This window comes from Pantherophis guttatus, chromosome 1, assembly GCF_059756535.1.
Source record: "Pantherophis guttatus breed Tessera chromosome 1, ASM5975653v1, whole genome shotgun sequence".
In the NCBI taxonomy this organism is placed as follows: domain Eukaryota; kingdom Metazoa; phylum Chordata; class Lepidosauria; order Squamata; family Colubridae; genus Pantherophis; species Pantherophis guttatus.
This window is the reverse complement of record NC_142063.1, coordinates 138,527,161-138,554,581: the sequence shown is the minus strand read 5'-3', so window position 1 is coordinate 138,554,581 and position 27,421 is coordinate 138,527,161. Positions and strand designations below refer to the sequence as shown.

General features: G+C 40.6%; 1 protein-coding gene and 1 pseudogene across 15 annotated transcripts in view; both read left to right on the top strand.

The window, feature by feature from the left end:
• The window catches only part of QTMAN (queuosine-tRNA mannosyltransferase), a 256,090-nt gene that overhangs the window by 55,819 nt on the left and 172,850 nt on the right, over positions 1-27,421 (top strand). The window contains exon 1 of one of the 15 annotated variants that reach the window (XM_087881821.1): positions 15,986-16,002. The exons of the other annotated variants lie outside the window; for them this stretch is intronic. The gene's annotated coding sequence lies outside the window, so the exon portion shown is untranslated. Of the gene's footprint in view, positions 1-15,985; positions 16,003-27,421 lie in introns of those variants that run through there. 15 annotated transcript variants of the gene reach the window in all.
• Positions 12,068-26,707, top strand: LOC148116574 (uncharacterized; annotated as a pseudogene).

The window sequence follows — 27,421 nt, the reverse complement described above, 5'->3', positions numbered from 1 at the left end:
GTCAATTAAAAACCAGGATCCACAAACACGGCTGGCAGTTAAACACCACGATCCCAAATCCTTACTTTCTATCCACACTGGCACCAGTTCGATTAGAGCAACACAAAAACCATTGGCCGTGCTACCACTTGCCATGCTCGTGAGTTCATCGAAGCCTGGCATTCTACAAGAAATTCCATCAACAGACACATTGACCTACAACCAGCCTACGAACCCCTCAGAATCCAAATCAACCACACAACCAACCAGAGACGGCACCAACCCTCAACCAATCCACTCAAGTGCACCTCCAAACAGCATTTCATTTCCCAATGACCCTCACCTGATGTAACCTCCCCAACACAAGACCCATCACAAGACTTCTACTGATGACTCACACCTGACTCATCACAAGACCCTCACTTAACACACACCCACATCTGACCCATCACAAGACTTATTGACTACATGAAGCCCTTACAAAGAGAATAACACTGACACATCCACTAAATCCCTGCTGAAGATGTTACCTAGCCAGGTAATGAAATGTTCGGAAACCAACCACAAGCTCAGAGAACAACCTTCAACTTATTTCCTAAGAAATGTGGATGCTAAGATTTTAATAGCTACATGTACCTGTAAATTACAGGTATCCTTCTAACCAGTTTAGACTACTGTATGTACTATACTATTTATGATGAAATATCAAACTTCTGACAATATTATTCCAGCTTTAACTACAAACAAAGTGATAATATTTTGGATATGGAGAAGATGTTTGATATGGTCCCATGGTAGCTTCTGAACTGGATATTGATTTGTTCTGAGTTTCTTTTAAGCTTTGGGTTGATATAGTTTATTTAGCTCCTAAATTGTGTGTGTTTATTAATTGTGTGCTGCCTCTTTGGTTTATTTATGTTAAAATACATGCCAAAAATGTTCTCTTTCTCCTTCACATCAGAATCCTGTCTGTAATATTAGAAGTTATGATATTTTCAAATTTCTAGTAGTACCAACAAAAGGTTCTGAGGTGGATTACAAAAAAAGATAATTATTTTTGGTGATCTAATATGGGTGATCTAATATTGTATTATATTGAGAATTCCAAAGAATTCCTGGAAGCAAAAGATGAATCAAATCAAGAATTAAAACAACTTAATATGAAAATGACCATGAAAGGAAAGAATATACTGAGAAATAGCCCAGAGAGCATTCAACAATGTATATGTAGATAATACTTTATATTTTACAGATAGATTAGAGATCTCTTACCAATATTCCTAATCTTATTTCATTAATATATGGAATTTGGATATTCTGTGGTAAGTTTATACACTGGTTATTCTATGAACAAAGTATAGATTATTGAATTTTACATACAAGATTTTGACTATACTCAATTACTAGTTGAAAAAGGTGGGTGAACTTTTTAGATTTATCATTGGGTTCGTATGCTATCTGTAGTTACTGTCTGTATTAAGGAGCTTCATTCAGCTTCTCTAATTTGAGAGTTTATTATTTGATCTCATTGACCACCTGGACATTTTGAAAACCTCTCTGGTCCTTTTAGTATTTGAATCTATTGGGTAAAGTAGTCCATCGTAATATTTGTAGAATTAAAAAAAGCTTGATTTAAATAGAATGCTTTTTGGCAGTGCATTGCATCTAACCATTTATTTGGTGCACCTGGTCCAAATGAAATCGTTATTTCTGATTTTCCACAACAGTGAGAAATTTTGGAGGAGTTATCCATGGCTGCTAAATCAATAAAAAGTCGAAGGTAGTTGCCTTTGGCAAAGATAATATAATGCATGATGGTATATTATGCATAAATGGTGAAATAGCAAAGCAAGTAGATGAATATGCAACGTGTTACAATATTTACTAAAAATGAAAAATGTTAGCGCTGTTCTAGTGAGGCTCATAACCAATTCTTTTTGTAAATCTATGGATTACTGCAGACTTTTCAAAGAGTACAAAATGTTTTAGATAGCACCATCGTCACCCAGTTTTGGGATTTTAACCTTACAAGAACCATCTTTGGATAAAGTGATAGTAGTTAAGAAAATGCTTATGGTGCTTCCTCCTTTCCATATGCTTGGATGTCCGTTGTGCTCATTTCTATCCCCTAATTCAATGTTTCTCAACTTCAGCAAGTTGGAGATGTGTGGACTTCAACTACCAGAATTCCTCAGCCAGCCTACTACTAATCTTAAAGTTGCCAAAAATCTTGATGTATTTGTTGTGGCCCACCAGTGGCCAGTGGAGCTGTCAGCAGAGTCGGACAGTGAGGAGATTGGGGAGGAACTTGGGCCAGCCTTGGGGGCTGGGGAAAGCTCAGACGAGGGCTCTGCATTGGAGGCAGAGAGGGGGCCAAGGCCATCTGATAGTTATGTGCTTCCTCTGGAGACTCCGGAGACTGACATCAGTGAGGCAGAAGAACAGCGGGAGCCTATTTTCAGTGTGCGCATGCGCAGAGCTGCCAGAAGACAAGAAAAATTAAGAAAACAGGGTCGACTTGGAAGTAAGGCTTGGAGATGATTGGCCCCTCCCATAAGACATAAAAGAGGAGCGAACGGGACTTGAGCTTTTGCAGGAAGCGATTAGTTCATCTGGTCAGTTCAAGCTTTGAAAAGTTCTGTTTGACTCTGTGCCCAGTTTGGCCTTGCCCTGCATTTGGCAATTAGTTCTCTGGCAGCATTCCAAGGGAGATAAGGTGGGTGTTTATAAACATTCCCCTGAAAGACTGTTTGTGAAGCCTTGCTGAATTTAAATGACAATAATTCACAGCTGTGTAAATAAAAGAGGTTTTACTGGGACTAAGATTGTGCTTTATACTTTCTAAGGAAGCCTAGGTCAGAACATAGTTGTAGACTATGAGATAGCCTCATCCATTCCCTCTCGTAAGATCAAGAGGGGGTTATGGGAAGAACATTTGCGCATAGGAGTAGATAAACAGTCTTTTGATGTTTTAAAATATTACAGTATTTTTACACGCAACATAATAGAAGCAATTTAATACAATGGATGATATATTCCTGGAATTATAAGCTGGAGATCCCTAGCAACAAGGGCGGGACTTAACTTTTCTACAGACTCAGTCCTTCAAGCTGAACAGACGAGAACAACCCATTCCTGGCTGCTGTCTCCACCCACAATGGAGAAATATCTGTTTACCTTCCCAAATCAACCAACAGACCTGGAGCTGCTTCTGAACTGTTGCATGGAACATCTTATTCTATAATACTTATTTGTGTTCCTAAATTGCTACCATGATTTACTCATTTTTATGAAGCATTATAAAAAATCTAAATACCAGGTGTTGAATGTATAAAATTGCAGTCATTTATAAGATACTTGCAAAACTATCCTCATATGTCACTGGAACTTTCATAGATGAAAATAAGCTTATGAAGAGTAAATGTTCCAATTTTCTTCCCGTTCTCCTGTTATTTTAACCTGTGTAAAAAAATATATTAATTGCTACCATGGATATTAGAGATTGAGAAACACATGACAGCTGCAGACTGTTTTTCATGTTAAGCAAAGGAACAGATATCATCAGGTTTTTTTCATAGAAATAGAGTAACCTATATTTCAAAAGAAAAAGAGCACCTGTTAAGCATGAAAAGTGAGAAACAAGAGAAACACAATTTGCCTGCTTGTTTCAAATATTTGAGCTTTTCAAAGGTGTACACTTTGTTGTTTTACCACACCATGTGTCAGCAATAAGTAATGTACACGTGGCTAGAATATATTGATACGGACATGCCACTGGGGATATGTCAGAAACTATTATCCTGTGGAAACTATGGAAAACTAGAACTAACAGGTATGAATTGCAGCTGCCTAGATTTCACTTTAATATAAGGAAAAGCTTTCTAGCTGTAATAACTGTACAAGATGCCTTCAACCACTGGAGATTTCAGAAGAGGCTAGAAAGCACCCCTCAAAGGTAGTTTAATTGATTTTCACGCCTAATGTAGAATTTTAGATTACTTATGGTCCCTTCCAACTTCAGAATTCAATGATTTCATGTTAAAAAGAATACACTCATAGCCTATAGGGATTGAAGTCAGTGCAAATCAGATACTCAGGGGAAAATATCTAAATCTTACTTTTAAAGAGGCATTATACAGTAAAATGGTTTATTGTGCAAGATAGAATGCGATTGAAACATTTGGATGTACATTTTTATATTGGACAATATTTATTTGCACTCAAATCTGCTTTAAATTGTCTTATAAGTGGTCTGTGGGTCTGTTTCAATAACTATAATAAAAGTCACGCTCCAGGCAAATATAATGAATGGGTAAGAAATATTATGATGCCTTATGTTTTGTCCACTAGCCTACTTAATCTAAAATGGCCCATTCTTGATTGACCACAGTTCTCCAGAAACTCAGCCTAATTCCTTCCACACTTATTAGCTAGAATTGCTAGTGATTGAATGAGGGCCTCAGCAGATTCACAGCATGTACTCTATTATGGGATCTTGGCCTGTTGGGGCTGTTTTGAAAGATAAGTGGAAACCAAGTCAGTTCAACCATAAAGACGTGATAATGTTTATTTTTAAAAATATAGTACACTGAAAGAAATAGTCTTAATGAAGGCTACTAGTGACTGATGCAGTACAAGTAGTCCTCAACTTACAAGTGTTTGTTTAGTGACAACAACACTGAAAAAAATGCCTTATGATTGTTTTTCACACATATAACCATTGCAGCATCCCCATGGTCAAGTGATCAAAATTTGGATGCTTGGCAACTGGCTTATATTTATGATTGTTGCAATGTCCCAGAGTCATGTGATTCCCCTTTTGCGACCTTCTGATAAGCAAGGCCAATGGGGAAGCCAGATTCAGTTAACCACCATAATACTAACTCAACAACTGCAGTGATTCACTTAACAACGGTGGCAAGAAAGGTCGTAAAATGAGGCAAAACTAATTTAACAACTGTCTTGCTTGGTAATGGAAATTTTGGGCTCAGTTGTGGTCATAAGTTGACCACTATCTATAAAGAGCTGGTAGTGAGAATAAAAGAATGAAAAGGAGGATCTTCATTAGAAACATCAATCAGTGATGAGATTGCTGGAAATTATTGTTTCCTTATCTTTTTTTTTCCTTTTTCTTGTACAATATTACTATGCTATCTACCATGCTTGATCATTGGAAGAATTGTTATTTTGAAATGTATTGGGCAATATTAAAAGAACAAAGTTAGTTTTGATTTACAGTCACAATTGGAACCAGAACATCCGAGCAAGGCAATCAATAAGTGAATCTATAATTTAGTTTTTAATAATATTTATAATTTGCCTTCCTAATTTGCCTTTAACCAAGCAACATTTTCCCCAGAAGAATCCAATATTTGAAAATATGTTAATGTGATGGAGAAAGTAAAGAATAATGGTTGGTTGGCAGCTTTTAGATTTTAAAAGATATTAATTACCCTTAATTGTTTTCATGAAGAAGTATTTAACAGTTGCCTATCTCAAAGGGATAATGTGAGATTTTTTAAAAATATGGATGTAATATTCCTTCATGTTGTATAAAAATAGATAAACTATTATAAGACAATGAAGGGTAAAAACATACTATAATAGTTAAAGAACGCAACAGAAATGTCTGGTTTGTCGTTCATTTCAAAATGAAGTGGTTCATAGCCAATGAGTTAAAATCTATGGCGACATTTCGCACATTTTTCCTATTCAGAAATAGCAAGATAAGAAGGGTTTCATTCAGAAGGTGCTGTTTTATGTTTAAAGTGCAACAGTGGATCAATATTTTTCTATAACCTTAACAATACTACAAATTCCCTCTTGGGTAACCATAAAACAAGACATTTTTCTATACCTAAGTCTTATGTGTCAGTTTTTCATACTGCCAAAGCATTAATGTTAGGATGAAGTGCTTTGGGATAATAAGTTAACAACTTAAGGTATGTCAAAGATATATCAAATGGTTATGTCTGAGATACTTTTTTCTTCCATTCTATCATGTCTGGTTCTCAAATTCTGCCTGGAAGTCCTTGCAGTTTTCTTTGCAAAATTTTTCAGAAGTGGTTTGCTATTATCTCTTTTCTAAAGAAAGCAACTGGCCCAAGATCCCTATGGTTATGTATCCCTATTTTTCGCTGATGACTTAATCTATAGTAAACTGTCTCCCTGTCTCCCTGTTTTTAGCCTGATGACTTACAATACTTTTCAGAGTATAAGACACACTCCCCCCCAAAAAAGTGGGTGAAAATTGCGGTGCATCTTATACACCGAATATTGCCGAAGCCCCACCCACCAGTTCCCACCCTTTGGCCATTTTTGGCCTCCGTGCGTTGCATTTTCGGCCTCCGCACACCCCATTTTTGGCCACAGCATGTCGCATTTTCGGTCAGTTCCAGGTGGTGGGGACCAGCAGTGCTCCCTGCTGCCTGGAACTAGCCAAAAATGTGATGCACAGAGGCCAAAAATGGCACGTGCGAAGGCTGAAAATGCGACACACTGAGGCTGAAAATGCAATGCGCAGAGGCAGCGATCAGTGATGATGTGCTGTGGCGATCCCCGCAGCCTGGAATTGGGTCTAAAATGGAGTGTGCGAAGTCCAAAAATGCGATGTGCGGAGGCCAAAAACAAAACGCGTGGCAGCGGTGATGGGCTCTGGTGATCCCTGCTGCGTGGAACAGCTGATTGGCGCTATTCTGGGAGGCTGATCTAACCGCCAATCAGCTGTTCATGCTAAATCAGGCTGTGATAACGTGCTGAAGCTAACCAGGCTGTTTGCTGCAAGATCACTAGCCAGATGAATACCGATGGATGCTGATAGGCAGAGGCAGAGTTTTTCTTTTTCCTCCCCAAAAACTAATTAAAACATCTTATACTCTGGAGTGTCTTATACTCCGAAAAATACGAAATATGAATGTGAGATATACCCAATGTTTAAACCAGTAGTTTCTAAAACTAATGCCTGATTGTTCAATCAGACAACACATTACAATCACAAACTTAATAATGCAGGCATTCCCATGTAAGTTGTGTTCCTCTTGTTGCTGGGTCAAATGATTCAATCTCCTCTTTTTCTTTCTTCTTGCTTTGAAAGCATTATGAATTGTGAATTGAGAAAAAGCGAACCTTGTCTCACGTTTAGAGAACAGTAAAATTCCTTCCTTCCTTCCTTCCTTCCTTCCTTCCTTCCTTCCTTCCTTCCTTCCTTCCTTCCTTCCTTCCTCCCTCCCTCCCTCCCTCCCTCCCTCCCTCCCTCCCTTTTCCATCTGTCAGCTTATTGGACTGAGTCTGCAAGTTGGGTTGTCATGTCTCCTCTGCTTGCGTCCCCAGCTTTTAGACTTGGGCAAGACGTGTTTCTTTGAGCTAAACCATTCCTGACTGCTTAAAATTGTCTGGCAAACTAACAGCAGCTTGGAAATCATCAGGATGGCTCACAGTTCATCTGGTTTAGCTGCCCCTTGTAATCCAGCATGAAGGGCGATTCAGCCTGAGCCTGCTGAAGGCCATGTGGGCGGCAAGAAGACTCCTGGCCGGCACATCTTCAAGGGCAGTGCTCACGAGCATAGCTCTGAACTGCTGAACCTGGTTTTTTTTTTTTTTGAGGCTTCAACCCTAATTGCCCAACTTCGTAGAGCTGTATAATTGCAGTGCGGGCTCAGGCAGTGCTCATGAGCCTGGCTCTGCGGCGCTAGCCTGCAAAGCGTGGCAAAGCAGTTTTCGCACCAATTTGAACATCAACAAGACTGTGCTTGATACAGGTAAGATTGCGCTGACTCAAAGTCTGGGATTGACTGCTTACAATGCGATTCACGCAGGGCCAGCGTTCACGAGCTTCGCTCTGTAACGCTGGGCCCAGAGGCTCGGAGGTACTTATTGCTTCGGGGTGGAGAATTGCGGGATGGTGAGATGACTCCCACCATGCTTCCTTAGTTCTCCATATACAGCCATAGGCTATGGCACGCTACAAGCCATCCTAGCCCTGCCTACACTCAAAACTTGGATAATGGCCTCTCAGGAAAATTAAGCAAGGCCCTACTAGGCCAAGCATATTAAATTGCATAAGCCTTCCCTACGGCCTATCAGGCAGGCTAAGCAGCAAGGCTCTACTAGGCCAAGACTGCTAGTTCAAGGAATCCAAGATGGCTGCCACTTTCTCTGGCACACCACTCACATGCTGGCAAGTCCAATGATCACTGATCAGGTCAGTAATCAGGAGGCAGGGCCCTTGTAATCAAGGCCCTCCGGATGAGGGACAGCTACTCAGTCCCACATGAGCAAGCCACCCAGAAAGGCCTCTAAGGCCACGGAATGGGAGGCTAGGCAGAGGCATAAGGCCATTGAGAAAGCCATTGAGAAACCAAAAAGGCTGATAAGCAAAACAGAAACCTTCAAAGTAAAGAGCCAGCCTGTTCACAGCCTTCTACCTCACGGCAGTTGGAACTACCTGATATTTAGGAGGAATTGCCAGCAGCAACGTGGTCCCCAGATGCCGCCATGGAACAGGCCCCTGGTCTGCCCAGCAATAGGGAGTTGCTGTTTGGCTCAATGTCAGAACCCAGGCTCACAGAATTCACTTGGGAACAACCTGTTAGACAAAGGGTTTCTTCGGCTGAGGCAACCTTCATGCCCACCGCCACAGTCCTTTGGCTTGAACAGCGCTGTGAACCACAAATCCCAGCCATTATGGGTGCCCTGATCTCCAAGGCAATAAGACAGGGCTTTGCAGCTGGCTTGTAAAATAGAGTGGAGTCAGTGGTCTCTGATTACCCCAGGACTATTATCAGGGGCCACAATTGTTGGGGGAAGCCATACCATCTCAGGATATGGAATATTCAACTGCTTCTTCCAGTCAGGCAACTCTTTCGGGAGAGGAGATGCAACAGGATCTAAATATGTCTGACGATGAAGGCCTTATGCCTGACCAGTCTGCCTTTGTGGGGCTGTTTCGTCCTCAGCTATTTAAATCTTTACTCCACAAAGCTAAGAATATTACCCGGCTGGGCACCATCCAGACAGCTCCAGATACTGCAACGGGGTTGGCTGACCCTGCAGACCCCCTCTTTGCAGAGCCCCCCATAGGAACGAAGAAGATACCCGCTCCCAGACTGTTATTGGACATTGTGCAGAGGCAGTGGACCTCTCCCGGGTCAGGGCCAAACCCCAGCGGCCTGCACAGGCACTTTTACAACATGGGCACAGTTCTTGGTAGGGTCCTTCAAGTCCCTTCTTGACGCACTGGTGGTGGCCCTGTCCTTGCAGTTTGTCTTAACAGGATCCCTGGAGGAAAACCTCCATCCTGAGGTCAAGAGATCGGTGCAGTCATTGGTAAAGGCTCACCAGGCAGTGGCCTGGGCTTTTAAGGCTTCCACAGCTGCCTCCTTTTTTATTATTTATTATTTTATTTATTTATTAGTTCAATTTATATGCCGCCTTTCTCCGGAGACTTAGGACGGCTTACAATACATTTAGAAAACCATTATAAAAACATTTAAAATTTAAAACATTAAAACCCATTCACACTATTCATGGCCGGATCTCACAAGATCGCAACAGCGAGATCAACGGTCCCAGGCCTGCCGGAAAACCCAGGTCTTCACTGCTTTTTGGAAGGCCAATACCTCAGGAGGTAACTGGTTCCAGAGAGCTGGGGCAACCACAGAGAAGACCGTCCCCCGTGGGCCCACCAGCCGGCATTGTTTAGCTGATGGGACCCAGAGGAGACCAACTCTGTGGGATCTTACCGGTCGCTGGGAGCTATGTGGTAGAAGGCGGTCTCGAAGATAACCTGGCCCTGAGCCATGTACGGCTTTAAAGGTAATAACCAACACCTTGAATTGTGCCCTGAGACCAATAGGGAACCAGTGCAGCTCGCAGAGAATTGGTGTAATGTGGGTATATCTAGGTGCACCCACGATAGCTTGTGCAGCTGCATTCTAGACCAACTGTACTCTCCGAACACTTTTCAAAGGTAGCCCCATGTAGAGCGCGTTGCATGTTTTAATAGAGGTTCACTGCTCTGGTTAAGACAACTGCAAGAATGTCTGCCAGCTACCGATACAAGGTCCCGGCAAGATCTTAATAAAATAATGACAGTGATAGAATTTTTGGTGGATGCTACGTTAAATGCTTCTAGATTCGTGACCAAATCCATTGGCTCATCAGTAGCAATTCAGCGTCTCCTGTGGCTACGCGAATGGCAAGTCGATGCCTGAAATAAGTGGAGGTTGGCATCTGACCCGTATGCTGGGGATAAATTGTTTGGAGACTCCCTGGACACTATTCTAGTGGAGTCCAGGGACAAGCACAAAATTCTGCTGAGCCTGTCCTGAAGGGCGGAATCATGCCTGGCCCCTTATTTTTGCCCCTCATCCCTTCGAGGGCTGGACAGCAGATTTGGAATGCACAAGGTCCTTTCTCTCCAGACAAGGGCAACAGTAGGACAGGCAGGGCAGACAGGGACAAAGGTACCCACCCAAATGGTCCTTTCAGGGTGGGAGGGGTCATTCCTTTCAGTGCTTGAAATGACTGCTCAGCCAACCCTCCCATATGGGGCCACCTGCATTATTTGCCAGTCAGTGGGAGGACACCACCACAGACGGCTAGGGCAGGGAGATGGTCAGGTCAGGCCTCTCCCTGGAATTCCTCTCCACCCACCCGAGACTTTTTGTCCATTGTCCTGTGTCAAGGGATCGGACGAAGTGGCTCCTCATGAAATTGGCCACAAAACATATCTTGGATATTCAGGCCATCCAGCCGGTCCCAGAGGAGCAGCATGGACAGGTGTTTTATTCCCAACTGTTCGTAATATAGAAGGCCTCGGGGGGATGGAGGGCAATTCTCAACCTCAAGACTCTGAATTATCACATTGTTTATCAACATTTCAAGATGCAGTCCAGACTATCTTAGAGAGCATCAGAAAGGGCAACTTCCTTACATCAGTGGACCTGACAGAAGCGTACCTGCATGTTCCCATCCTACCTGCCCACAGACAGTTTCTTCGCTTTTATTATGCGGGGAAGCATTACCAATATTACCGTTCGGCCTGTCCTCTGTCCCCAGGGTGTTCACCAAACTGCTGGCCACGCTAGTGGGCCATCCCCAGACTCTACCAATAAGGATCCAGTTTTATTTGGACGACATCCTTATTCAGTCCAGTTCAGAAATTCAGGCGAGGAGGGTCCTGAATACCACAATTCAGGTCCTACAAGACCACACTTTTCTATAAATCTGTCCAAAAGCCATCTAGTCCCCACGACTCGACTGCTCCATCTGGGAACAATCATAGATAAGGTGGAGTTCAAGGTATATCTTTCCCAGGAGCGCCAAACCAATTGGAGGGAATTAGCAAGATGCATTATGACAGAGTGGTCGGTATCACTACTTTTGCTCTCTCAGCTCCTGGGAAAGATGGTGTCCTGCATTGCCATCACCCCATGGGCACAGCACCACAGCAGGACTCTGCAGTGGTTCCTCCTCCCGTATCAGAGGTCCCACAGGAACACATCCATGACCAAAGTGCAGGTTCCACCAGAAGTGCTCCTTTCTCTCAAATGGTGGACTTTCCACGCCATCTCAATGGCTGCAGGTTCAAAGAACCAGATCTCCTAATACTGACAGCCGATACCAGCTTGTTTGGCTGGGGAGCTCACCTCCAATCATGCATGGCTCAGGGATAATGAACTCAGGAGGATCTGAGCCACAACATAAATTGGTTGGAGCTCAGGGCGATATACCTGGCCCTCAGGAGTTTTGAGGCTGCCAAGGCCCACATCAACTGCCTAGGAGGGACCCATTACAAGCTCCTCATGCAGGAAGCCAAACAGTTGGGCCTCTGGGTGGAGATTCAGCTGCTGTCCATACAGGCAGCACATATATCGGGAATGGCAAGCATGCAGGTGGATTGGCTCAGTTGAGCCTCGACCGACCCCGCAGAGTGGCACCTGCACCCATCACTGTTCCAGGAGATTACAGACCACTTCTGCATCCCGACAGTCGACTTGTTTGCCACCCGAGACAACTGCCAACTTCCAAGATTTTTTGCCAGGTTTGCGACACTGGGTGCAGAGGGAGTAGATGCGCTGCATAGTCCATGGCCTTCAGGATTGCTATACGCCTTCTGTCCTCTTCTGCTGATCCCGAAGGTCATCAGGAAACTGCTGGAGGAGGAGGCAGAACTTCTGTTTCTGGCTCCCTACTGGCCCAGACGGCCTTGGTTCGCAGACTTGGTGAACCTATCAGTGACCTGACCATGGAGGATCCCTCAGAACAAGATCTCCCTCAGCCAGGAGCGTTGGTCCACCCAGACCCTCAGTGGTTCCAACTGACCGCCTGGCACTTCTGAGGGGACAATTTTTCCTCCAGGAAAAATGGTCAAAACTATTCAGGCCTCGCGCAGGGCTTCCACCAACTATATCTATAATGTCACATGGAAGGCCTTTTGTGGGTGATGCTCAAAAAGGGGATTGGTCCCCACTGATGTTTCCATAGCTTACATCTTGGACTTTCTCCAAGACGGATTAGACAATGGGCTCTCTCTGAATACGATTCAGAGGCAGGTAGGTGCCCTGTCCTCCATCTTGACCTGTGGAGCCAGAGAATCCCTTTCTCAACACTAAGTGGTCCGGCAGTTCCTCAGGGGTGCTACTAATCTTTAGCCGCCTGTAGTACACAAGTTCCCCACATGGAACTTAACCAAGGTCTTAAATTACCTTCCCTTTCCCTTCCCTTTCGAGCCTTTAAGGGAAGTCAGTCTATGCTATCTTTCGTATAAGGTGGTGTTCCTTGTGGCCATCGCTTCCTCCAGGCGAATATCAGAGCTGGTAGCTCTATCAGTCAGGAAAGACCTTTGCGTCTTCCACTCTGACAGAGTGGTTTTATGCCTGGACCCTACCTTCATTCCTAAAATAAACACATGGTTCCACAGGGCTCAAGAACTGCTGCTACCTAATTTCTGTCCTGAGTCAGTCTATCACTTGGAACATACTTGGCGTACCTTAAATGTGCGGAGGGCTTTCCATGTCTATGTCAGAAGGACCTCTTCCCTGTGGAAGACAGAATCTCTTTTCGTCTCTTTCCAGCCTGCCACTCTGGGTAACAAGGTTACGTCCTCCACCTTGGGCCGATGGATTAGGGCATGTATCACTAAGGCCTATGAGATCCAGGCCTTATTGGTGCAGAGGCAGATCACCGCCCATTCTACCAGGAGTGCAGCCACGACGGTGGCGTGGGCCATGCAGGCTTCTATAGAGGTCTGCCGGCAGCTACCTGGTCTTCCCCCTTACCATTTATCTGCCACTATAAGCTGCCTTGGCTGAGGCAGCTTTTGGCAGGCAAGTGCTCCATAGGGTCCACACAGAGCAGGGGACTTCGGACCAAACAGTGCCCTCCCAAAAGGACAGCCAGCTTTGGTATGTCCCATTCCTGGCTGCTGTCTCCACCACTATGGAGAGGGGGCGTTGGTCTTACATGATACGCTCCTTCTCATGGGTGTGGAGACAGCAGCCAGTCCCACCGGATTAGAGTCCGATCCTGGGTCCTGGGAAGGATGAAATTATTTCACAGCTCGACATGTCAGTCTGCATCGACACCTTCGTCAAGAAGCTGGGGACACAAGCAAAGGAAGTATGACAACACAACTTGCAGACGCAGTCCAATAAACTGACAGACGGAGTTAATCCATTCCTGGATGCTGTCTCCACCCCCATGAGAAGGAGCAAATCAGGTAAGACCAACGCCCCTTCAATTCTTTACTCCTACAAAATATACTAGTAGGCATGATCTTGCTGTTGTAAGTATTAATCACATTTAGTAGGAACAACTAGAAAAAGTGAAAAACCTTCCTTTATGTTGGCTCATCTTTATAATAAGAACTTGCTGTACTAGCATTGAGCATGTTCTCTCCACTCCCCCTCCTCCAACTTTTACCACTTTTGTTGAATGTCAGGATTACTTTTTGTACCCATGGTTTGACATGAACTTCATAGCAATGTATAAAATAACAATTTGAATACTCATGTTCACTATTTGCAATGAGAATAACATTCAAGTTTAAACAAACTACACAAGGTATAGTCTGTTTTCAAGAGCTGATTTAGCAATACAAGTGTTTTCCATAATTTCTAAAATTCTCATTATTTACTGCTAAAGCTCTGATCTTAGCAACAAATATAGCCAAAATATTTGCCTGAAATTCAACTGTAGTTTGCTTGTACTTTATACGTATCTGGCTATAAGACAGCAATTTTGACAAATTTATATTATTTTCTTAAAGAAAATGTTTAGAATTGTATCATTAATCATATAGCACACTTTAATTAGAAGTGTTGGTAGTGTCAGATACCACTTCCCGAATTTTTTTAAAGACTTAAGTGTTTTACTAGTTTTCTGCAGTAACTATATTCAATACAACGAACAATAAAGTTACTATATTACAACTTAAACACTAATATTTATTATGATGTCATCAATAGATTACCGCAAGAATCACTATCATCTTAGAAGAAGTGTTTTTCCTGCTGTTTTGCAAATATTGTGCCTGTTGTGGTACATTATCATTGCTTGAAAGGAGATAGTATTTCTTACTTTGTCTTCGATGGATCCAGATTTAAATCCACACAAATGAAATAGCAGGGCTTTCCCGCCTGCTTCTCCACATAATGGTAGATATTGGGAATAAGGCAAGTTATGGTGTTCAAAACTGAAGGAGGAAACAGACCCTCTAAAATCAGACGGAGATTTCCTTTGGTGAGCAGACAGTAGCATGGTGGAAAAGAAAGTCCAGTCACTCCATTGCCTGCTTCTAAATATGGATCTAATTTATTATTTTTATTATATGCACATTATGCAGGCTGAAAACTAATCTTGCATTAATCAACTGAAATTATTTAAGCGTAACCTTGAATAACACTTCCATGTGCATCAGCATGTGCCTTTGGTTTATTGCTTCTAACTCAAAAGATCACACTTTGGATCTTGGACTTAAAATGAAAGGTATTTTATTTTTAGATGAATTATAGGTAAATTTTTAAAATAATCCCATGTTTAATAATCACTAAATCCCTTGAGTTAAATCCCTTTAATTCCCTAAATCCCTTTGGACATTCTGTCTCATCATACCATACTGTGACAGTACTGTACTGTTAGGTTGTATTTTTGAAGGGTTTTTGGATATACCAGTGCCAGTGGCCATTACGAGATGCCGCAAGGCACTTGGCAAATATTACAGGGGTCAGCAACATGTCAGCTGTGTTTGTAAATAACCAAAAATGCATGACAGACTCTGCATTGATCCATCCAGAAGCGCACATCTAGGATGAGCTAATGCATAGGATGTAGAGAATGCTTCAGCACATGTTCTTTCTAAGTATCTTTATTGGAAGATTCAAGTGCCAGAGCATTTTTGAAATGTTTCTTTTCTCTAATTGGTTGCTTCAAAAGATTGTGTTCTAATATTATCACTTTTATTCATAGCTTATCAATACATTTAAGCTTGGTTTACATGATTTTGGGAAAAGGAACGTATTAAGAATATGGTTGTTCATAAATTGAAAATACTTTGACATGGTGCTGTGCTTAACTATTTATTTATATTTATATTATTTATTTATATTTCTCATTTTTATACTACCCATTTCTTTCAAAGAGGGACTCTGAGAGTGTACAATATATATATTCATACACACACACACACACATATATATTAGTTAAATTATTTCTAAAAATATTAAAAAAATTAAGGAGGCAAGAATAATTAACCCTGTTAAAATTGATTGAAAAAGGGAAAGGGAGGGCTCTCGTGGCTATTGCTGTGTTGCTATTTAATTATTGTGAAATAATTATTAATATTAATTAATATATGTATATGTGTATTCCAGTGGTGGGTTGCCCCTGGTTCGCACTGGTTCTATAGAACCGGTAGTAAAACTGGCGGGAGGCCCCGCCCACCGACCCCGACGTCACCAAAACGCTTCTGCACATGCGCAGAAGAGCGTGCATGTGCGGACCCACTGCAAACCGGTAGTAAAGGTAAGTAGAACCCACCCCTGGTGTATTCGTGTAATGTCATTTAATTATTGTCAGCTTCTCTTACAATGTTGTATACAGAGCAGCATTATATAAATGTAGTCCATAAATATATAAAAAATGAAAATCAGTTTTTTTGTGTGAAATTTAATGTAGTAAACCCAGCTTCTCAATATTTATTTCAAAGTTATTTTATAACTTTACACCAAGTTTTTTATCCTCACAAAATTTGGATTTTATTTTTGTTTGCAGTATTTTTTGTTGATGGATAGGATTGTACAATTCATTTTTTTTTCATATTAGTAACATTGTATTGTTAATGTATAACATGTCAGTTGGTCAATGTAATGTAACTGTACATAAGGGGTTCGACTCAGATGGAATTTTTAGTAGAACCTGAAGCTCTGGAATGAACTTTAATATATTAGTCTTTTTTTAACGGATTCCTGAAGCAGCAAACATGAGGCAAATAGTGCTCTCAGGGTGGAATGGTGTCTAATTTACATACCATGGAATTAGGTAGATCTGGGAAATGCACTGTGTATATGAAAAATTCTACTAAAGGCAGGTTCTGGAATTATTCTCACAAAGAATACCATTCTTTTATTTCTGCTTTCGGTCTGGTAATACTTTTTTTCTCACACAAAAACAGAAGGTGGAATGAGTTCCTCAGAACTGAGTTCCAGTTAGGGTTAATTCTTAATAGAAGATTGCCAGAAAGTAATAGTAAAAGTTTTCAGTGCCTACCAACTCCATTCTAAATAGAGTCTGGGTGTAGAGGTTAGGAACTATTGATCTACTTTGCAGATAGTTAACTGGAGGCATTTTAGTTCTAACAACTGCCTTTGTTAGGATTGATGAAATACTTGAGGCTTTTTTGTTCTTCTTTAATTGTCCAAGAATGTGAATAGGCATCCAGAGAGATTATTACATGTTAAATCGGGGTCAACAATGTTAACTAGAGCAAAAGGATTTTTTATTGAATGTGTATTGTTTATTTGTTGCTGGAATATATTGCTAGATATCCAAATTAACAAACTGGTTTTAATAAATTAGCAGTATTGCCTAAGTTGTTTTTGGCCTTTCCTCTGTTGCTTGTGCATAGGACAATGACAAATACTGCCAATATTACATTCATAAACAAGGCAAGCTGTTGTCCGCGCTGCACTCATAGCTACTAGCATTGACTATAAAATCATGGTCAATCAGCTTGTAATATTCCAGAATGCTAAAGGCTTTGGGGTAAGTTCTGATAGGTCTACAGCTGTTTATCATATTTCTGCCAACCTCGGCAATCTAAACCATTTTTCAAAGGAAAAAAAGTGATTTTTTCTTATATTCCAAATAAATACAGTAGAAATAATAAATTTCAGGTTATTGAGGCAGACCAATCCTTCTGTAACCTAAAAAGGCTATTTTTGTGAATGTAAAGATAACATTGTTATTTCACATACTGGAAATAAATTCAAAGTGTAAATAACGCCAGCCATTTGAAGAATATTATTTTGCCTTAGAAACTGTTATGGTGATCTTCCAAATTTGATTGGTATAACTAGTTAAAATGATAACATAGGAATTGTTTTGTTTCTTTTGAAATATTTTCATTTCAAAAAGTCAGCCAATTCAAATTAGCACACTTTTTGTGAGGTTTCTGAAGATGAAGGGTAGAATTTTGTGTATTTTAAAATAAGGTTGAATTAACCTAGACTTATAGCTTCTATGTCCATGACCTTCATTTAATCTGGCCTATTCTCATAGAAGTAGTCATTCTTTATTAAGAAAGGCTTTCTTTGAGGTAATTGTGCACTGGATTAGGTTGAGAGTTCCGTTTTATTGTTTTTAATATGGATAATTTGTTGTGTGTATTAAATTCTCTCATTTAAAACAGTTGAGTATTCTTGGATCGTGCCCTCTTTATAACAATAATTAGCAATATCTTAATTGGGCAGATGTTAAGATCTAGTGGAAATATTGCAAATATTCCAAAATGAATATGAGGCTATTATGACTAGGCTGATTCTTTTTCTATAATAGGGAAGTAGTTACTAATAACATCTTCTCCTGTCATGTTTAAAATATCTCAGGGTGGTTAGGGAACTAATAGGTGTGGTAATGGGAGATGTAACACTATTTTTAATCAAACCTCTTTCATCCAGTTAAATCTAATGTGAGCTGCTGAGGTCATAGAAATTGATAATCTTGCACTCTTACAACTTGAAAACAAGATTCTTTGAGAGGCAGGTTTGATCTGAATGATATGCAGAGTATTATCTTATCAACATTGCAAGCGGGTTTTGGAAACTTTGAATTATGCTTATGCTTTATTTTATCCTGAATAATTTATATTAATATTGGACATAAGAAATATAGAACTAAACTATGCTATTCTAAAACAAATATCCTGTTTGGTTTGAATCCTGACCGGGTAAGATAATCAGACCATTTTATTAAATGAGGTCCTTACTTAACAACCCAAGTCATCCTGAATTTACAAAAGCAACTGGGTCTGCCAGGATTACTATTGTGAAGCAAGGTGATGTCACACTTTATGACCACATTGTTTAGTAAAGTAAATTCCAGTTCCAATTGTTGTTGTAACTCAAGAATTACCTGTACCTGTTTTTTTTTTCTTTCAAAATCCTGCAGTTTATAACTGCAGCATTAAACCAGAGTCATAAGCAGTTTGTATTGGGCATTTTCAGTGACAGTATATAATTAATAGCTGCAGATAGAAAACATTTTTTAAAAAAGCAGTACACCATTGGACAGATCATGCTGGAGAAAGTTATTTATATGGTTACTAAGTGTCAATACTAACTTGATAGCACATAAAAAGTCAAAATAGATTTATATGCATGTGTAAATGCCAACAGAAATGCTTTGGATAGCCCAATCCTGTAATTTAAAAACAGCTTGGTTTACAGCAAGATGTTATGAAGACTGTTGGTATATGCATAGTTAAAAAAGAAGCTGAGATATACAGGTTTATAATGTAGCTATTCTGCATGTGAATTGGTAATCTTCTTTTAAGGATTTATACCATTGTTCCTTCCATTCCAAAGATTTTAGAGCATATCACTGTTTAAATATGTAAAACTGCAAAAGGCTTGTGCTGAAAGTATTTTATGGATTAATTGTCTCTGGGAGATTTTTTAATATCATAAATTTCAATTTTCAGTTTGTCATTCAACAATTGAATATATTTGTGTTTGCAAAGATCATATGGCTTCTTTATCATTCTACAAAATGTTTAATCTGTGTGGGGATGTGTTGTTTTCAGTACTGTGTTTATCTTATAAAATCCACCATATTCATACAATTAAGAGCTTTCTGTCCTGAAAATATGCAAGCTGTGAGCATATTCAGTGTTTCTCTGTCTCCTAACTATCATTTTTTGTTATGTGACGTTCTTTAGAATGCTAAAGGCAGTTTTTAAAATATATTTTGAATGAAGTGCAGTCATGGCTATCTATCCTATCTACCTATATTCCTTTATCCTGGGAGGAAAACAAAGCTTTGCGTCTAAATCAAAGCACACATTAAACTTAGCTTACTTGGGCTGATATTCAAATATGAACTCTTGATAACCTGATTCCACATAAATGTCCTCAAAAATAGCATGATAACATGAATTGCAGAGGTTTCCTATTTTACACTACTGGCTATGTAATAGGAGGGAAACATATTGTTACCAATACTTTGCATACAAATTTTCGATAAAAAATACTAATAAAGGGAAAGTATTTAAGAATTTGTATTTTTTTAGAAAGCATTTCAAGAAATTTATGCTGTACTATATTTCAAGCTTTTCAAGCAATACATGCTGTATATAGTACACGGTGTAGGGTAAATAGGAAAAAAAATATCTTGCCATCTTAAATAAGTGAGAAACAAAGTTGATAGGGAAGACACACACACTCACGGGAAAGGGAGACAAAGATTGAATTTATGTTGTCAGTTAAATTGAGTGATGGCTACCCACTTGAATGATCAGGTTCCTGCCTCATAGTGAAAGAAAAAGGGAAGAATGTGAATACATTTTACCATCAGTAAATAATGCCTTTTATGGTATGTATGTACGTATTTTGCCATCTGACATTGCTTTTCAGAGAAGAGCTCATAGGAACATTTAATGCAGCATTACTACTGCTGTCCTCAGCACTGTTTACAAATGTGCCGTCTGTTCTTCAGTTGATGGTTGCATTGAATACTTGATGAATTTCAGTCCTGCTAAAGTTTATCTGACTTAGGCATTTTGTAATGACATAAGACAGATAGAGAGTTCCTTGATTCAAGGCTGCTTTTTGCTCTAGATTGAGCTACAAGGGTGAAGTTACTTCCTTCAAACTAAGTTTTTATTTGTTTAAAGGATGAGTCTAAGGTGTGAGGGCAGGGCCTCGGTATAGAATAACTGTCCTCTAACTGGTGCCCTTCAAATATGTTGGAATTAAAGGCCATAGGAGTTTAAAGGAGGCCTGAAGTAAGGGGGCAGAGATTATGTTAATGATTTAAGGTGAATTGTTTTTGTACTGCTTTTCTACAAATTGATAGGCTCTGCCACCTCCAAGATAACTAGAGTATTGATGAAGCTACCATATAATTGAGTTAGACCTTTGGTTTATTTTGCCCAACAGTGTCCATGCTAGCATTCTTTCAGACATGAGATTTTTTTTTTAGTTCAAATCATTCATTTGAGAGACCGATTCTTTATACTTTGCCATGCATTTTTGAAGTGTGATCCTGCTGCTGCAATTCACCTTGTCAGACTGCATCCCATTAATTGAAGACAATTATCAATAGTAACCAAACCTGATGTCCTTCAGATGTTTTAGATTTCCACTCATCTCCAGCAACATATCCAATGGCAAAGGGATAGTGGAAGAGTATTCTAAACTACTATGGCAACATATCTTAGGGGTTCAAATGGGCTATTCTCAATATGTACAAGAAATAGCCAAGATTTGAATATGCATTTTTCTACTGTAACTTTGTGGCTTTTCCATGCTTCTCTCCCTATTCACAGATACAATTAGGAAGCCTGTTTCATTATTTTATTCAAACCCAAGACATTGAATATCCAAACAACAAGGGCATGAAATCAAACAGATAATTTGCTTGTTCAATCACATATATATTGAGGTCTACCCATTCATATTTGTATCTGTGGAACCTGATCGTAAATTTGTGTATTGTGAATACCAGAAACTGTTTAGAAACACTGATAAAATACATGTTAGCAGCAATTTGCATGTAGTGTGACAATAAAAAGAATTTTAATACCTCCTTAAAAAATGGGGTTCCCTTCTTCCATTTAATCCAATTACCTAATGTGCAAATTATGTTTATCCTCCTTGTATATAAAACAATAGTGGTTTTATTTTTAAAAATAGTATTTCATAGATTTTTTTTAGAGATTCAGTTGAAGCATTTATTTTTTATTAACTATGTTTTCCAGAATATAAGCATCGTTAAATGAAATTATTTTAGTGGTTATTATATGACTTGTTCTCCCTCTCCTCTCCATCACATTTAATTTGTTTTGTGATAATCACATTTTTTTAAAAAAACGTACTGGTTAGGGAAGGCATTGGAAGAAAAATGTAGACAAATGTGACCATATTAATACCTTAAGTTCCCATTCTGATACGATCATAGGTAGGAAATTTTGCTTCTGACTCTCCCCTTTCTTTCCTAGCACGGCAATGTGTGTTTCGATCAACAAAGGTTGTAATGTGATCCAAATGTTACATGCCTAAATTTCCTTTAGTCAGGGGCTAAAGCCATTGAGCTGACCATGTCGTAGATTTCATGGTAGAACAAGTTTCTTATGTGAAGGCTTTTAACCAATGCGGAAACTATATATTCTGTTCCCTATAACTGAAGAACTCCCTTGTGAATATATATGCATTTAAATATTTAAGTGTTTAAATATTGAATACTCTGAGGTTTGGATGATTGTTAAAATATTTTATCAGAAGAAGTTTGAAATTTGATGTGTATCTTTCATTGTCCTTTTTGTCAGCATCACCTGTTGATTTGACAAAACTAGGCTGACATCTGTGAAAACCACCCTTGATAACATACATCTAAAAGAACAAGTGTATCTTCTTTAATAAACTCCTGGGAAACTGAATGAGGGTATTATGTTTATTTATTTATTTGTTTTTGTCCCTAACTCTTAAAACATAAAAGAGTTGTTTTCCAGCTTATTATTACTTTTGAAGTTCTTGCAAGTTGGAGATGCCAATTAGTATTTGTTGCCATTTACATATTTCAGCGAATGTAGAAATTTCAAATCATGTAGATTGAATTTAATCTTCTATAAAACGTCAAGCTTTTTTTTTTAATTAAATGATCAGATTTCTTCCAGGAAATTTAAATGAAGGAATTATGGATGCTACCAATGAAGTAATTATACATATGTTATTTAAAGTCAGAATAATCTATTTTGCTGTGAGGTTATTGGGGTAGAGGGAAGGGTTTTTCATCTGGGAATTATAGTTATAGTTTGTTTTATCTCTAGAATATTGGAGACTTGATTTTGACTGACCTATTGGGCAATAATGTGTGTTCACCAATATTTCTCAACTTCTCAATAACATAGGGTAGGAGAGGTGATAATGCTGACTGAAGATCTCCTAATCAAAAGTAGGAGTCATTTTTGAGGAGCTGGAATTAAAAGCAAACTGCTTTCGTGGATCAAAATACTGTTATGTTTTTGTTGTTTGCTGAGTTGTTCACATCTGTTTGAGCATCAAAGTAACATGTATCCTGAGGGGGAAAAACAACTATGATGTAATGTAGGCCCGTGAATTTTTCAAGCTACATGGTGATGTACTCCTGAGAATGGAATCAAACCATTAGTACATCATGGAGAATTATTGGTTCCAAAGAGATACCCTTGAGAGATGAAGTCTTGTAATGAGAAAGTGGCAACGTTGTTCTAGTACTTGGGTTTGTTTTTTTTTTGAAATGGCTAAAATACCTGAAATGATTTATACCCAATTGAGCTTTGCATTCCATCTGATAGGGTAAATGTTCTCAAGCCATTTATCATCAGTGGCTTTTCCAGATCTCAAAGGACTACATGGTGTGTATTTACCTTAACTTGGCTAGGTCAAAGGAAATAAAATAAGAAAGCAAGAATAATTTATGATGGTGTATGATGATAGCAAAAGGTAGAAACCAAACATAATTTTTACATTTTTTTTTTACTGTGCTGCCATTTACTGCTAATAAAATATATATCACTTAACTGTGGAGTTTTCAAAAATATAATAATCAAGATCACTGTGCAAAAATACAAGACTAATCTGTGTGGGTTTATATTACTCCTGAGAATTGATATGGATTGGCAATGGGATGGGGAAATGGACTTCTGTCCACTTTCGTGATTAACCATGCCTAAGATTGTAAGAACAGGCATCTGGTCTTAAGTGCCCTGGGTGATCTTGAGTTTGCCTTTTAAAACATAGCTGTGTAACAAAGTATAATTTGTAGCTGAGGCGGCATTCTAAAGATAGTTGCCCACAAAGTGTGAAGCCTCTGGAATGATCCTACTTAAGGTTTTGCATGTCTTTATAGATTTATACCCTGTCCTATGAATACTGTAGTTTGTGAATGTGGAACCCCTGTTGCAGTCGGTGGTAATTTTGACTGGGATTGACTATTTTAAACCAAACTGTTTATTTTTATTTCATTAATCATGCACGATGTGAATTTACATTTATGTAGTGGGTATGTTTCAAGCTGTCTTTTCTTCAAGGATTCATAGCAGTGTACATTGATTTTTTTTTATGTCTTCGTCCTTCCAAGAATGAATTGGTCTGTGCCAGAGGTGGGTTTCAAAATTTTTTACTACCTGTTCTGTGGATGTGGCTTGGTGGGCATGACATGGCTTGGTGGGCGTGGTAAGGGAAGGATACTGTAAAATCTCCATTCCCACTCCACTCCAGGGGAAGGATACTGTAAAATCTCCATTCCCTCCCCAATCCAGGGGAAGGTTACTGCAAAATCCCCATTCTCCCTTGCGCTGCTTAGAGAGTCCATTGAGTGAGATTCCTCATCCGATTGGCCTCTGACTGAGTAAGAAATTTGACTAAACACACCTCCTCTTCCAGTTTAGCCCAGTTCCTTACTCAGTCCAAGCCTTCGATACTTGTTTCCCTGGAGCTCCACTCACTGGACTCTCTAAAATTAAATTAAAGGTATTTTCAGCACTGGAATTCTTCTCTCAAGAGGTTTTTTTTAGCAGAAGGGAAGATTTTCGCCGAAATGCTGATCAGCTGTAGAGCGCTTGCCTCGGCAGCGGCTCACATTGCTGCTAACTTCCCAGCGGTTTAATCGTGAGTTAATGTAGGGCGCGTGAGAGGCTGTGTTGCTGGCCTCGCGCCATTTTTTATGCTTATTCTTATTTATTGCAGTGAGGGAGTCAGAAGCTGAGGTTTTTTATTTTTAGTCTTAATTGGCAATTTAAACACAGAGCAGAGCACGTGGGAGGCTGTGTTGCTCAGCCTCGCGCTGTGGGAATGGAGAGAAGCCTCGTGGTGCCGTGGCTCAGCTCTTCCCTTGATTACCTCACATTGACTCCACTGACTGTTCTCTTTGGCGTGTGTGGGACTGTTTCGTCGGTCCTGAGCCATTAAGCATACTTTAGACTGCCTATTGTGTATTTGAGTCTACGTTGGGGCTTTCTCCTACCTAGAATTTGGAGCTATTAAGAGAGGAACTGTGTTGCCGGTTCCCTTACTATGGCCACCATGTTTTCCCACCCCCTCAGAGCTGCTAAGTCAGTGAGCACCATTTTGTTTACATTGGGGCCTTTATAATTCAGCAGTACTGGATTGCCTGACCATTTATAATTACTGCCTTTCTGCATATTTTCTCTTTGGGTTTATTAATTTATCTGCTCTTCCCTGTTTGTTTCAGATTCATATTGAGCAGCAATACAGAGCCTCTCTTTTTTTCTGCACTTTGATCTGTTTATTCTTCCTGCTCTCCTCACAATGGCAGATCGTACCCGTTCCACCAGAAGCACTAAATCTCCCTCTCAGCAAAAAGGAGGGTCCAGATCCAACCCTCACTCTACCACCTCTGCCTCACTTTCTGCTGCTGCAGAGAAGGATGCCCAGAGAAGGCACATGGCTCTAAATAAGCAGTTTGATAAAGCAAAAAAGCAAGCAGAAGCCATTGTGCACTCTCCTCCCTCTGTCATGCCAGTTCCTCTTGATCTCATTCCAGAACAAACTTCAGAGCCTCCTCCCATCCAAGACTCCTCATCTTGGTCTCCAAACATTGTCTCTACGGATCAGGGAGATCAGTCCATGGTGAGAGAGGTTTTTGCGCAGGGAACTGAGATTTCCCACCCGCTGTCAATCAACCTTCTGCCACGTTCACTCCTACAGCGGCGGGGCTCTGCCTGTTGGAGGGTCAGTCTTCTCTATTTCCTCAAGAGATGTGTGATCTAATAGCTCAGTCTGTGGCCAGAGGCATTAACTCCGCCCTTTCGCAAAGGGGTATTTTGGCTCCTTCTTCTGTTCCAGCTCCAGTGATGCATTCTTCCAGATCTTCTTCGCACTTGACCCATGAGGCCCCTGCAGCTCCTCATTCTCCTTCGCATTCTCATCACAGTGACCAATCCTTTATTGATGAGGAAGAGACCTTCAACTACTGTCTTTCTGATGATGATGAGGATCCCTCTTCCAGCAGTTCTCCTTCCACAGGCCTTTTCTGTCACAAGATGTTCAAGGCTTTGCTGCATAAGGCCAAGGTCACCGCCAACATGGGTCTAGTTCAGCCTCCTCCAATACCTGCTCCGGATTCTTCGGATTCCAACACTTGCCTTTTCACTGAACGGGTCGCTCAATAAGACACCATTCCCTCTCCAAAACTCTGTGTGGATACTGTTCAGCGTCAATGGTCACAGCCCGGCTCTATCTCCAATCCTAGCGGTCTGGACAAGAAGTTGTACTCTGTTGAACAGGAATTTGAAGATCTTTTGAAACTTCCTGTCATTGAGCCTCCAATGGCCAGTCTGACCTCCCCCAGCATCCTTCCATCTGATGCAGCTGAAGGCCTTTGCACAGAGGACAAACGAGCTGAAATTTCTACACGTAAGACTCATCTGGCCTCTGCATGGGCCATCAAGTTGGCTATGGCAGCTTCCTTTTTTGCCAGGACATCCCTCATCTGGCTCAAGCAAATGCAGGCTAGAGCATCTCCAGAGGATGCCCGTCTACACCAATATATTAACAAGATAATCGCTGCCACCAAATACATGGCCGACGCGACACTCAACTCTGCCAAGTTTGCCTCCCGCGCCATGGCTTCCAACATTGCCTCACATCACCTTTTCTGGCTCCGTCACTGGCAAGCGGACATGAAGACGAAATGGCGTCTGGCAGCAGCCCCCTTCAAAGGGGGGTCTCTGTTTGGAGAGGCATTGGATCCTGTATTAGTGGAAGGTAGGGACAAGAAGAAAGTCCTTCCCTTTTCGTCCAGACTCTACGACAGACGGTCTACCTTTCCTTATCGCAGGCAGTCCTTTCGTCCCACTGAACAGGGGTTTCAGACCCCACAGCCTGCACGACAATTCGGTCATACCTCCGACAGACCTCAAGAGCAACAATCCTTCAGAGATCGCAGCCATTAATCCCAGGGCAGACGCCCCTTCAGGGGATCTGGTTTTTGGCCCTATTGCAGAAAATAGGACCGTGCCCCCTTACAGCCCATTGGTGGTCGGCTCACTCACTTCGCTGAGGTTTGGTGTACCATGACCACAGATGCATGGGCCATTCAGACAGTGTCCATTGGAGTCACCTTGGAATTTGTTTCTCCCCCCCCCTCATATCAATTTATCCAATGTTCTATCCCCTCGGACCCTTCCAAAAGGGCCTCGATGGAAGCTGAGATTCTACATCTTCTCTCCATTCGGGCCATTGAACCTTCAGAACACCAGGGCTCTGGGTTCTATTCTATTTTGTTTCTCGTTCCAAAAAAGTTGGGGGGTTATAGGGCCATATTGGACTTGAAGCACCTGAACATTCATATTCGTAATAGGCATTTTAAAATGCACTCACTCCATTCCATCCTGAGTGGCATTAGATTGGGAGACTTTTTGTCATCTATTGATCTCCGGGAGGCCTATTTACATGTCCCCATTAGGCTCTCCCACAGAAGGTTTCTTAGATTTTGTTACGGGCATGCCCATTATTAATACAGGGCCATGCCCTTTGGCCTTTCCTCAGCCCCCCATATTTTTACTAAACTTCTAGACGTGGTGGCAGCTCATTTACGTTCCTTCCCTATCAGACTGCAATGCTATTTGGACGATATTCTCATTCAGTCTTCCTCGTTTCAACAGGCCCACAAGGATGTTCAACTCACCATCGGGGCTCTCCAACAACACGGTTTCACCGTAAAT